Source organism: Nothobranchius furzeri, chromosome 2 (genome assembly GCF_043380555.1).
Source record: "Nothobranchius furzeri strain GRZ-AD chromosome 2, NfurGRZ-RIMD1, whole genome shotgun sequence".
NCBI lineage: Eukaryota > Metazoa > Chordata > Actinopteri > Cyprinodontiformes > Nothobranchiidae > Nothobranchius > Nothobranchius furzeri.
The window spans coordinates 63,943,533-63,955,968 of NC_091742.1; positions in this window are offsets into that span (position 1 = coordinate 63,943,533).

The following is a 12,436-nucleotide window of genomic DNA, read 5'->3' on the forward strand; positions in this document are numbered from 1 at the left end:
GGGCAGATCTAGTGAGAATGACTGGAGTTTCAGCCTGGGGACCTGACTCCACCCACTTTTACACACAGGAGTCCCGCAGTCTAAAAATAGCACAGGGTACTGCGAAAAGCAGCTCTGAACCTCTCAGGATCATCTTTATGAAAACCATAAAATTAACAAATAATCAGTCAGGAAATAAAATATTTGTTAAATCTTGCTATAAAACAAAATCCAATAATTGTCTTGCCTCAACTTTAAGAACCATTAACGTTAATGGCTGGATTTTGGGACGCTGAATAATGAAAAAACAGATAAACTAAGTATTATTTCCTGTAACCTGGCTAGAAACTGTACTAGGCTGTTTTGAGTTAAAAACTGGTAGTTATTTTCCCAAAATAAAATAGATAAATAAAAAATGAAAGGAGGGATCTTGCATTTGGGATAGATTGTGCCTAAAGTTTAAAACCTGTGTAGAACCGATTTGACGATTCAGAAAAATTGTGCATAGGAAGTAGTCTAGATTTACCTTTGAGTCAATAAAGTCGACTAAATATTAGAAACCATCGTTGATTTTGATTTGTAAAAGAGAAAGTTCTGTCCTTTCAACTCAATCAACATATTTAAGGGAAACGTTTGCTGTGCATTGTGGAGGCATGAACTTTACTGGGTGGGCCTGTCACAACCAGCTGCAAAGAATGTTTGGGTCTGACTTCTATACAAAGAGAACCTGGAAGCCCTCACCAAAAACTGTGACTTATAACATCAAGACGGGGAGCACTACAAGATGGACAAAGAGGCAGAAACTTATTTGCCCTGCTGCTGATGAAACAAAGTACAAAAGGGGGAGCATGTGTGCTAACATGTGAACTTTAATCAATGACGGTGGTCATCCTGGACTTACAAAGAGAGGCTCAAAAGAGACTGTTTCCTATGGTTACACCCAGTAAAAGAGTGCTTGCTGCAGTCAGGTAATGAACAAGGCTTTTTGGCAACAACCAGTTGAATTGATGAAATGTCAGAACTGTGGAAAATTTACTAAACTACTGTAGAACATAGTTAACTGAGAAAGTTAGCCTAAAAAAAAGATAATAATAATATCAATAAATAAATAAATAATAGGATTAGTAACCTGGATTTCAGCCCAACTCACCATTGGACGTCAATATAATCTTTATTGTCTTAGGATTCTCAGCTGCAGCGGACATGCAGTAAAGCCTTATTTTCTTTTCAAAAAGTCATTCATCGGCGTCATCACTTATCTTCATTAGTTAAGGAAACGGTGTCTATTTATAAGTCTAGGAGAACGCTTTAGGCTTCAACAGTTCTCTCCTTCGAGCAAACATGCGCAAATTTCCGGATAGTTTATAGTAACGTTCCATCCCATTCCATTCATTGCATAAAAATAAACATTAAATGAATAATTTGGCATCCAGCTGACTAAATGATTCATGGAACATCTCATCCGAGACAACAGTGTTGTTTCAGCTCCGTTGAGTTTCCCAACAGATCTAGCCAAACCTAGCTGATCCTATATTTTTCTATCAGCTGTAAGTTCTAACGTAGAAAATAATGTCACAAAAATATTGAATAATTGTACCCCTCATTCGATAAAAATTATGTTCACATTTTTATCTTGTGAAATCTTTAACATAATATTTTTAAATGGCCGTTTTGACGACAATTGGCTAAAAAGTCTTTAAGATTATCATCACAGGATGGCATGATAAATAAGTAAATAACATAAATAAATAAATAGACAAAAATAAGAGAGAAAAAGCAAAATTAATTAAATGAAACGTAATAGTGATAAAACGTTAAATTGATCTAAAATCTGTCATTCAGCGCCACTGGAAAAAGGAAGAGGATAGGGGAGTATTTCTTAGCACAAATCACGTTATTGATTTAGCAATGCAGCTTAATTTCAGATGCTTTAAGGATGATACTAACTTGTGTTATAGATGGAGGAGTAGCACAGAAACACTTCTAGATGAGGAGATAAGGAAAAAAACTGCTGATTACCAATACTATGCACAAACAAACCTGTAACTGCAGTTTCGTTATTTATGAATTAACCTTAAGTAGTGAATTAATTCTTAGGATTTCTTGTGCGAGTAGTGTTCTTAAAAAAGAAAGAAAGAAAGAAAGAAAGAAGGTAAGAAAGACAGGTAGTTTAGGTAAGGGACAACCTGAAACTATTTGGTTGAATTGATAGTAAAAGTGGTTGTCCTAATTTCTAATTGGAGAGATCACACCGCAACATGAGTTTAGAACGGCAGTTATGGGAAGTTTTGTTGGATTAATTTGATTACACGCTTTAGGTCTTATTTTTTTTCTTTCCACTGATTTAGCGTTAGGTTAAGTGTTTTCACACTTTCGCTTCAGTCTGACATTTGCTTGGTGTGTGAGGGCACAGAGACGTGTATGGACCGTGTGTTTGACTGTGTTTGTCTTGTTTGTTTGTTTATTTATCTATATGGGCGTGGCTGAGCCTTGAGAAACATCAACAAAGCCATTGGGCTATTCTGAGTAAATTGACCAATTCAACTTCAGGATCCTGAAACAATTTGGCTATAACCTCTAATTGATGAAGGACATTTTAAGTATTCATTATACAAGGCTTCCTCTCCAGTGTTGCCGGAACTGTTATAAAACCCATGCATGGTTGTATATTTTAGTTTGATCATTTATACTCATTGAATTATTGTTGTTTGCTTTGTGTTTTAATTTCTTTGTAATTTTTCTCTGTGACACAGGTGGAGATGCTGGTGGCGAAGTGGATCCCACTCATTTCTTTCTCCCACACACATTCTTACTCTCTCCCTATCTCTCTGTGTGTGTATGTGCATGTGTATGTGTTTGTGTGTCTGTGTGTGTCCATGTCGTGATGTCACTATACCTTTAATTGCGCTTGCTGTTCGTAACTGTATGTATCTGATGTTGAAGGTATCAGAGGCTAGGGTCAGTAAGAGCTAGGACATTTTTGTGCATAACCTCTAATCCCTAGGCGATCGGTCCGGGGAACTTCTGGTCCGGCCGGAGTGTGAGCCTTCCTACCAACTATCTGCCGAGATCAAGGACTGCACAAGTCGAGAAAGCCTTCATTGGACCAAAACTACACACACGAAGAGGCTTCGCCTTCGGTGCCAGGCGTCTGGGTCCTGCTAAAAGTCACCAAAAGGAAGTGGACGGAACCAAGGTGGACCGGGCCATACAGGATCACGGAGAGGACATCACACGCTGTCCGGCTGGACGGGAGGAGCCTAACCTGGAAGAGAAGCAGCTGACATCTGCCTAACCAGAAAAAGGATCCAAAAGCCAGGAAGAGAAGTAGCTGACTACAGTAGCATGCCAAGCTGCCACCACATCCTGCAGGACGAGAATCTTGACATCATCACCCCCTGCAGCTGCCTGGAGCCAGTGAAGGGTCCTCAACAGGGGGAAGAAGTAACCACCCTATGAACATTCTACAAGGGTTGTATTTAACACCCTCATTTATTTTACAAGGGTAATATTTTACACCCTCCACCTGCTGACCCAATTATCCAGATGCCCTTGTTACTAGCCAATCCTAAAATCTATTTGGGAGGGGAACCCTCTGATGAAAGTGATGACTCTCATGATGAAGAAGATGTTGTTAGAGTGTGAGAATATTGAGTGATTTCTGTAACAATCCCTTAAACTGTTTTTTGTCTATGAGTTTTTTGATTGTGTTGTTTTTATTTCTTTTGATCATTGATGTCCTAGGCATGCACACTCTATGCCAACAGGTGTTCGCCCCAAAATTGAGATATGACAAATGGGGGGACATGGGGGAATTTTCCCTATAAACATATGATAATTAGGGTTTTTCGCCCTCATATGGAGTTGCATGCGATCCATACATGTTGTAACATGTTCAGTTGAAAGTATGATCATGTTTTTTGTATTAGTTTACTGCTAGAAAGATGAGTAAATGTAATCTGATTGGTTGTTTGTATTGGTATTTTAAAAAAAACTTTGCTTATTGGATTCTTTTTGATGGAATTTGGTGTTATTGTTTTGATTTCTTATATCTTTATTGAACTCTTAAAAGAGTTCAAAAGGGGGATTGAAAATATATATCTCTCATATAAGCTCTTTCATATATTATTATAAGCTCTTTTATATGATTAAATATGTATCTCTCACTTTTGCCCCTTATATATTATCATAAATACATTATTATATGCCTTTTCATGGAATCTTGTTATAATATCAAAGACCTCTCTGTGCCTTTTCTGCTCAAGCTGAACAGCTGCATAAGGGAGTGAAAGCGTTCCTTCCTTCAGTTCCTCAATACAAGAACAACTGTCTTTGTTAGCAAAGGATGTTGCAGGATGTGTCCTGATCATCTCAAGGTTGCATGTCCTTGGGATGAATTGGTCTTTCATTAACAAGGCTATTAGCTGACGTGCGTCTGCAGGTGCAGATGGCAGAATTACGTGTGTGTATGGCAAACTACGTATGTAACATTCCTGTAATCTTCAATAAAAATCAGCCGTTTTCAGCAGAACGGCGAGAGTCTGTCCGAAGCATCTGGCAAGAGCAGGTCGCGGGACTTGCTGCAGAGACTCTCCCCCTCATGAGCGGCGAAACAGTGAATGGACTTCTGATCATTTGTCTCCTCGTTCTGTCAACTTAAAAGGTGTTTAACTCCATCTACTCCGTACCCGTGCTTGGTCTAACGGAAGAGAGACCAACAGCCTAAATTGCGTCCGTTAATTACAACGGTGGAATCGTGCGCGCCTGCGGTGTCTTTGAAGAACAATCCCGCGCTGAATTGAGAATTCAAACTCGCTTCAGAAAAGTTCAGCAGGGTTTCGATGATCGCTCTGTAGGGGTGCGTGGCGCTGGACTGTGAAATCAGACGATCGCCGAGAACCACGTCACATTGTGAGAAAATCGTGTTTAACGGGTAATTAATCAGACCGGTGGCAGCACCATCATCTAGCGGGCTCCCGTCATCGTTTGTAATTTTCACCCGCAAAAATAGAAGAGTGTCGTTTAAATCCAAATATTTTTCTCCATCTCCGGGGACAAAAAATTCTACAGGCCCGCCGTCCGTCAGGGCCGCTATGGGTAAAATTTCGCTGTAGATCTTATCTTCGATAGACAACTGAGTCATGGGTACGGTGAAGAGATCCAGTTCACTCAGCGTACATTCTGACGATTTGCTGTGGAGCAGTGACATGATTAAAAAATATCAGAGCCCGTCTGGCGAGACTTCTTCCTCTTTTGCTTGCGTTTTGTAACTGGAGGTTTGATGCGTCGGTCGCTTCGTGATGTAGATGTCTTTAAACGCCTGCCGGGGGGTCTTTTGCGAACACGCCTCGACAGAACCATGAGGCCTGACCCCTCTTGGGCATTAGGGTCATTGATTTTACCGACGGCTCTCGTCAACACATCTGACACGATTCCTGTAGCGGCCTTTTTGAGATGCGGTTTAGCCAGAGCAAATCCTTTTTTAACAAAAGGTGATATGAATCGAAACAGTCTTGAAAATATCGATCCAAAGCCACGTCCGTACATATAAGGAACACCGCTAAAACCTGGTAAACCATGACCGGCCTGAGTGACGTAATAACTGATAAAACGGTTGGGATCGTTTCTCTGCAGGTGATAAATCATGTCTGCAAGACGTACGAGTGTAACTGACTCTCTCGCCCTGTTTCACGAGCGTTATATTATTGTATTTCTCTGATGTGCGGGCCTGAAATGAAGCCTCACCGTTGTTTTTCCGTATAAGAAGTGAATCGGCTCATTCTGATCAGATTTTATTTCGATATGAATGCTTTCTATATGATTCGTAGAAACGCTGATGTAATCCACAGGATTAAACACATGAGTGACCGTGTGACCGAAGGTCCCTTCAACTTTCACCGTACGTAATAAAGGCGCAAAGACGTCCCCGACCAACTGCTCGGTCACGACATCCGTGTAGCAGTAAAATTGATATAGACCGCCTGTTAAATCGGGTGGGTGAGGCGCCGATTTGATAGGTTCATCGAAGCCTGAAGTACCTTCAGGCGTCAACCACTCACCCGCGTTGAAACCTAACAGATAGGCCAGAGGCGCTAAAAATCTAAATTCTATTTCATCACCGATCTGATATTTGAGAATGGGGTCGGGGAATCTGTGAATGAGATAGAAATCAGGATCAATCTTTCTCATAGCAGTCTCACATTCCATTCTAAGTGTTTGGATAGCTTTATAATATCCGGGAGTAATCGGAGCTCTGTTGATTTTCTTAGGTTCTTTCACTCGTCGCCATTCAACAAACGCACGATCGTTCGGTAAATTAAACCACGAGTGTACGTAAGTGATTTCAGACAGTCCCACTTGCCACCTGCCATTGAGATTGATGTGACGGGCTAGATCGGTTCTGTAACTGGCAATCGTGTTATTTTTAAACACCTCGTTACTGGCGTTAGAGGGCAATGTGATATAAAAACCCTCCTCTTGTCTCAGATCCATTTTTTTATTGTATCTGTTTTTTAAACGTCGTGCAGGTCTGAGGCTTTAATCCAACTGGAAAATTTTTGAGGCCATCCAAGCCATTTAACAAACACTTGCTTCTGGCCTCTGTAAGTTCTGCGCTTTAAAATTTTTTCAACGTGGAAGGATCGTTCGGTCGATAAGTTTACTTTCTGCAATTCGGGTTCATAAAATGACCCTTCAATTTTTTCCCCATCAAAATCTTTGAGTTTATAAACCGGCGGTGCTCGATGAAGACACTGGTCTACTGTGAACAGCTCGTGCGTGAAACTCTGCTCATATTTTTTATCAAAAACACCTCTGAGTTTGGAAATTCTCACAACGTCACCCCTGTTAAACTTCATTTTCTTTGCAGGCTTCGGTGCGGTGGTCCCGTAAAGGTTGCGAAACACTTGCCATTGATTTTCCGTGTTAACTTCAAAGGGGGCCATTTTGATAGAAGTGTGGTAGCTATGATTATAACCTTTCACCAAATCTTGAATTACATCTATGTAGCGATGGGTGTTTTTGGCTGTGAAATATCTCCACATTCTACCTTTTAGAGTCCTGTTAAATCTCTCCACAACGCTGGCCTTTACGCTGCTGGCTGTGGCAAAATGCACAATTTCGTGTTTCTTCATGAGGGCTTCAAATTTCTTATTAAAAAATTCTTTACCGGAATCCGTTTGCAATTTTTTAGGGACACCGCTGTCTTTCAAAACTGAAGCAAAAGCTTCTGTAACATCTTTCCCCGATTTGTTTTTCAGGGCTCGTACATAGGCTTTCTTTGAAAATACATCTATGACGGTTAATAGGTAATTGAAGCCGTCGTTTGATTTTGACAAGGCCTGCATGTCGCATAAGTCAGCTTGAAACTGTTTTAGCGGCCCTGAGACAAAAACCTTATTTCTCGGAAAATGAACTCTTGCAGGTTTGTGAAGTGTATAGGCGTCTTGTTCTGAGAGAAAATCGCGAGCCTTATCCGATGAAACTTTCTCCCCAATATCTTGTTGTAAACCGGTTCTAAACCTTTCCACACCACCGTAACTACCCTGATGTTCTGGTGTAAAATAAACCTTTTTCATCACCTCCTCCATCTCTGATGAATGGTTGGCAAAAATGATGCATATTTGTTTTCATTAGTTCTTTTTATTTCATAAATTGTACACACAATCTAATCATACTGTAAAAACAGCAGTCATCAAATATAATCACACAGTCTAATCATACTGTAAAAAACAGCAGTCGTCAAATATAATGAATAAAATCATACCGTAAAAAACAGCCGTCAAATATAATCTAAACACTAGTCAGAACTAAAAACAGTCGTCAAATATAATGAATAAAATCACACAGTCTAATCAGAACTAAAATCTAATGACGCTACCGTCAGAGCTAAAATCTAATCATACTGTCGTCAAATATAATAATAAAGTTGTAGAAGAGACCCTCCGCAGCTCGCTCACTCCATCACCACCCCGGACAGCGCGTCCAGGTCAGCTTTGGACAGGCGATCGTACACCGGAAAAATGTCTTTGTGAATGGGCATCACAGCCCTGAATCCGTGCAGCTGCGTCACAGCCATGGTGAACAGAATCTCAGTGTCCAGAGGCTGGAAGCCGTGCAGACTGAGAAAACTTTGAAGAGCCGGGATCAGTTTAGGTGTTAAAACCCTGCGAATAATGTCCGTAAAGTGAAAATCGTAAAATAATTCATTTTCAGCTACGTAAAGACATTCGTGTTGCCGTTGACTGGGGTGATCGATCTTGCATCCGTGGCAGATGGTTGGTAAGTGAGCTTTGATCGCCATGTTGACCAAGTGAAGAAGACCCATTTTCACACGGTCTACATTGTCTTCTGAAAACACCCAGTCAGGCAGACGGTGAGGCTCCTCATCGGTGCTCTGGATGTCGAGGGGTTGCACATCCTCCTCCTCCTCATGACCTGGCGGCGGCTCAGGGTTTGATGTCACCAAAGGTGGATCAGCCCCATCGACCCAGGGCCTGAATGGTACGTTCTCCGGAACCTCCATGATGGTGGGGAGTCGTGGTAGGTTATCCTCTGGAAAACACGATGGTGCCGATGCGGGCCTCGGACTGCCGTTGTATCTCGGCGGTGGTGGTGATGGTAGCGATCTGGACCTCGGACTGGTGTTGTATCTCGGTGGTGATGAATCCGTTAGTACCCAGCTCGGTGGTGGGCTCCAAAGGTCTTTAAGGGTCGTCTGATTGTAGAACCCCGTCATGCTGAAGCCTAGATCGTCTGGATGAAATGGTTTCTAACTGTAAGCTCTTTATAACTAGTGCTGAGTGGGGGGGCGTGGTATGATGATGCAACCTCCTCCTCCTCCTCCTCCTCCTCCTCCTCCTCCTCCTAAGGCAGGTCTTAGAACTCCAGCTTTTGTCGCACTGTCAGAATGTCGTTCCAACAGCGGCTGGTACGAAAAAATGAAGTAATACGATCCTCCACTTCATTTATTTTTTCACACCAGGCTTCGAAAGGTACAACCTGTAGAAGGCGGTAAATTCCGCATACAGAATGCACATTCTCCAGCACAAAAAAGAGCTCAAATCCTCTCACACGGACCGAGGCCTTGAACATCCACTCTCCATCAGCATCCTCTTCCCCCTCCCATGAAGCGCTGAATGCTGTCACAGCGTTCTGGATTTCATCCAACGTTGGAAGAGCTTGCGGCCCGCTGCGATTGACAGGCGGACGAGGTCTCTCAGGATCATCTCTGTGCACCTTGCGTGGAACAGCCAGCCTGAGCACAGCCCAATCGTTGTAGGAGAGAACCGCTGGTGAGTTTGATAAATAGGATTTAAGAGGTTCGCCCTCAGCCACATCTTGGATTAAACACAGTTCCTTAGTGTCGTAGCTGAACCGGTACCCAAAACTACCGGTATAGCCGTAAGGTTCCAGCTGCCATATTTGCTCCAAGATCTCTTTACCGCCGAAAGGAGGAACCTGCACTCTGCAGATGTAAAATGTAGATTTGCGGGGGGCACCAATTCCAGCCGGCATCTGATGTATAGCGATGGATTTTTCACAAAGCATGGTTTTTGACAGCGGCGTATCCACGCTCTCTTCTTTCACTTTTTGAGTTGAAGTTGAAGCGTCGGATGTAGTAGACACTTCTTCAGCGCGGCTTGGTGCTTCATTCAGCTCCTCGTGGTTCATCATTTTTTCTTAGAGCTCGGCTTTTCACCATTCGGACAGATCTGAGCTTTTAAAGAGTTAAACACAATAGGATTACACTCAGAAGGGAGGGGCTGTGGGAACCGATGGGCTATCACAAAAAAGAAACCACACACCATTACACACATTAGCCTATGACGTGGGGGATCATGGACGTTCAACAATACGCCATTGATGATGCGGCGTGGGGGGTCTAAGCCATCTGGACGCTCAACAATACACATGTCCATTTGATTAATGATAGGAAGGGGGGGGCAAGGTCAAGGGTCAAATGAACAATAGGAATGAAAGGTCAAAGAACAATAGACCTGTCAAAATGTTTGACGAAAGGTGTCTTATAATCCTCTCTCACAGTGCCAAAGCGACCAGTACCTGGTTTAACCCTCCCACTGTCCTAATGGGTGTGACCCCATGAGGAAAGTTGACCATTGAGCAGGGTTGATGGTTTATCCCTTGGGTCCATGTGGCAGGGGTGAGGAGTGGGCACAACCTCACCCCTGCCACGTGTACCTCAAGGGATAAACCATCAGTCCTGCTCAATGGTCAACTTTCCTCAAGGGGTCACCCATAAAGACAGTGGGAGGGTTAAGGACCATGGTAACCCTGCCAAAGTAGCCCCAACTAAACATTGAGTGCTGTACGTGTTCATACTTTTCAGTTGGCCAACATTTCAAAAACAATTTTTTTCCGCTGCTCTTAATTGATATTGTGATTTTCTGAGATGCTGAATTTGTGATTTTGTTGTTGTGTGTTGTTCCACAGATGTGGAATGACCTACCAAGCACTACTAGAACACGGGATGTCCTTGCTGATTTTCAAGAAACTCCTGAAGACCCAGCCTTCAGAGAGCATCTTCTAAACTAGGACTCTCCCTGCACCTGTCCCCCACTCTACTGTCCACACCTTGTTCACTTCCCTTTATGACTCATTCTGCTGCCTCACTGCCACCTAGGACTCAACTTCAACTCAACTCAACTTTATTTATAAATCGCGCCTTACAGGCAAAAAGATGCCACCAAGGCGCTACACTGATCAAATAAAAACATAAAACAGTAAGTCCAGAAAATAAAACATTGCATCACACAATACAGATAAAACTACAGTGAGTAAAATCGCTATAAGTAAAACAATAAAACTAGTTAGAGAGGTTAAAAGACAGGTCATAAAAATATGTTTTTAGCCTTGCCTTAAAAACCGCAACAGAGTTAGAGGCCCTTATGCTGAGAGGAATCTTATTCCAAAGCTTAGGACCTACCACAGCAAAGGCCCTATCACCACGCGTCTTTAGGCGCGTTCTTGGGACCGAGAGGAGCATGAAGTTCTCCGAGCGGAGTGACCATGAAGGGGTGTATGGTTGAAGTAGTGACACCAAGTAAGGAGGGGCTAAACCATTTAACGTTTTAAAAACTAGTAAAAGTATTTTAAAATGAATCCTAACATCAACGGGCAGCCAGTGAAGCGCAGCCAGGACAGGAGTTATGTGGTCAAACTTGCGCCTGCCCTCTAAAAATCTGGCAGCAGCATTCTGGACCATTTGCAACCTGGCTATTGAGCCCTTGCTCACACCGAATAGAACAGAGTTGCAGTAGTCCAATCGCACCGTAATAAAAGCATGGACCACCGTCTCAAGATCATGACGTGACAGAAATGGTTTGATCTTTGCCAGCCGACGAAGGTGGAAAAGGAGGAGGAGATCACTCCATTGATATGGGTATCAAAACTAAGGGCGCTATCCAGTTTAACACCAAGATTAGTCACCGATGTAGACAGCTGGCCATTAAATGACCCACAGTCAGTTAGGGAAGAGTCACAATGTATGCTTGGAGCAAACAATATAGCCTCTGTTTTCTGATCATTTAGGCTCAGAAAATTTTCAGTCATCCAGGTCTTGATCTCCCTCAAACAGTTTGTAAGAATGGAAATAGAGAGACCACTTGACGTGTTCAGAGGACTGACTGATTAGGGTTTGTTGTTAGCCTCAAAGGCAACCTGCTGGCTTCATTATCACTTGTTAGTCGCTTTGGACAAAAGCATCTGCTAAATACATAAACATTTTCATTAGTTGTCCGTTATAATCATAGAAGTTTATTTGAGACTTTATGAGAATATGAAAAGCTCTAATAAACTAGTCAAACGTGTCTGCTCGTGTACCTTAGAGTAGGATATTTGACTTATAGTGTGGAGGGTGTGGGTTTAAATCTTATGACTGATGTTTTTAAGAAAAAAAAAAGCTAAAAATGATGAGTTGACGTATTCCATCAAATCATCAAGTGTGAATGGTGCTGGTGTCGTAGTGGGATTGTTGGTGTTCATAATTCTCCAACTGGTGAAAATGCTTCTGGACTGGTACCTGGATCACTGAATCTGCTCTAAACAGAGTCGGGGAGGGGGTCTGATTCCCTCACTGGGTTACTAAGAGGTTAATGTGGGGGGGTTGTGCTTACTGAATGGTGCCAAGATGGAATTTTCTTCACGGGGTCAATATAAGCAGCTTGACCAATGATGGAAGAAACTGGCCGGGTTGATCATCTGGCCTCTAAGTTACATGGCCAAGTAAAGAAGAAGTAAGTTGACCAATACAAGTTAGCCACATTAGTAACTTGGGCCATAAATAAATGGTGACAACCCAAATGTGAAGTGTTATATTTAATCCCTATACATTTATTTCTCCTTTGTAACATTGCACATTATCATTTTCCAACAGAAGAGACAGATGAGGTTTTTTTTGGTTGGGTCACATGTAAATTATAAAAAAGAAAGCAATCAA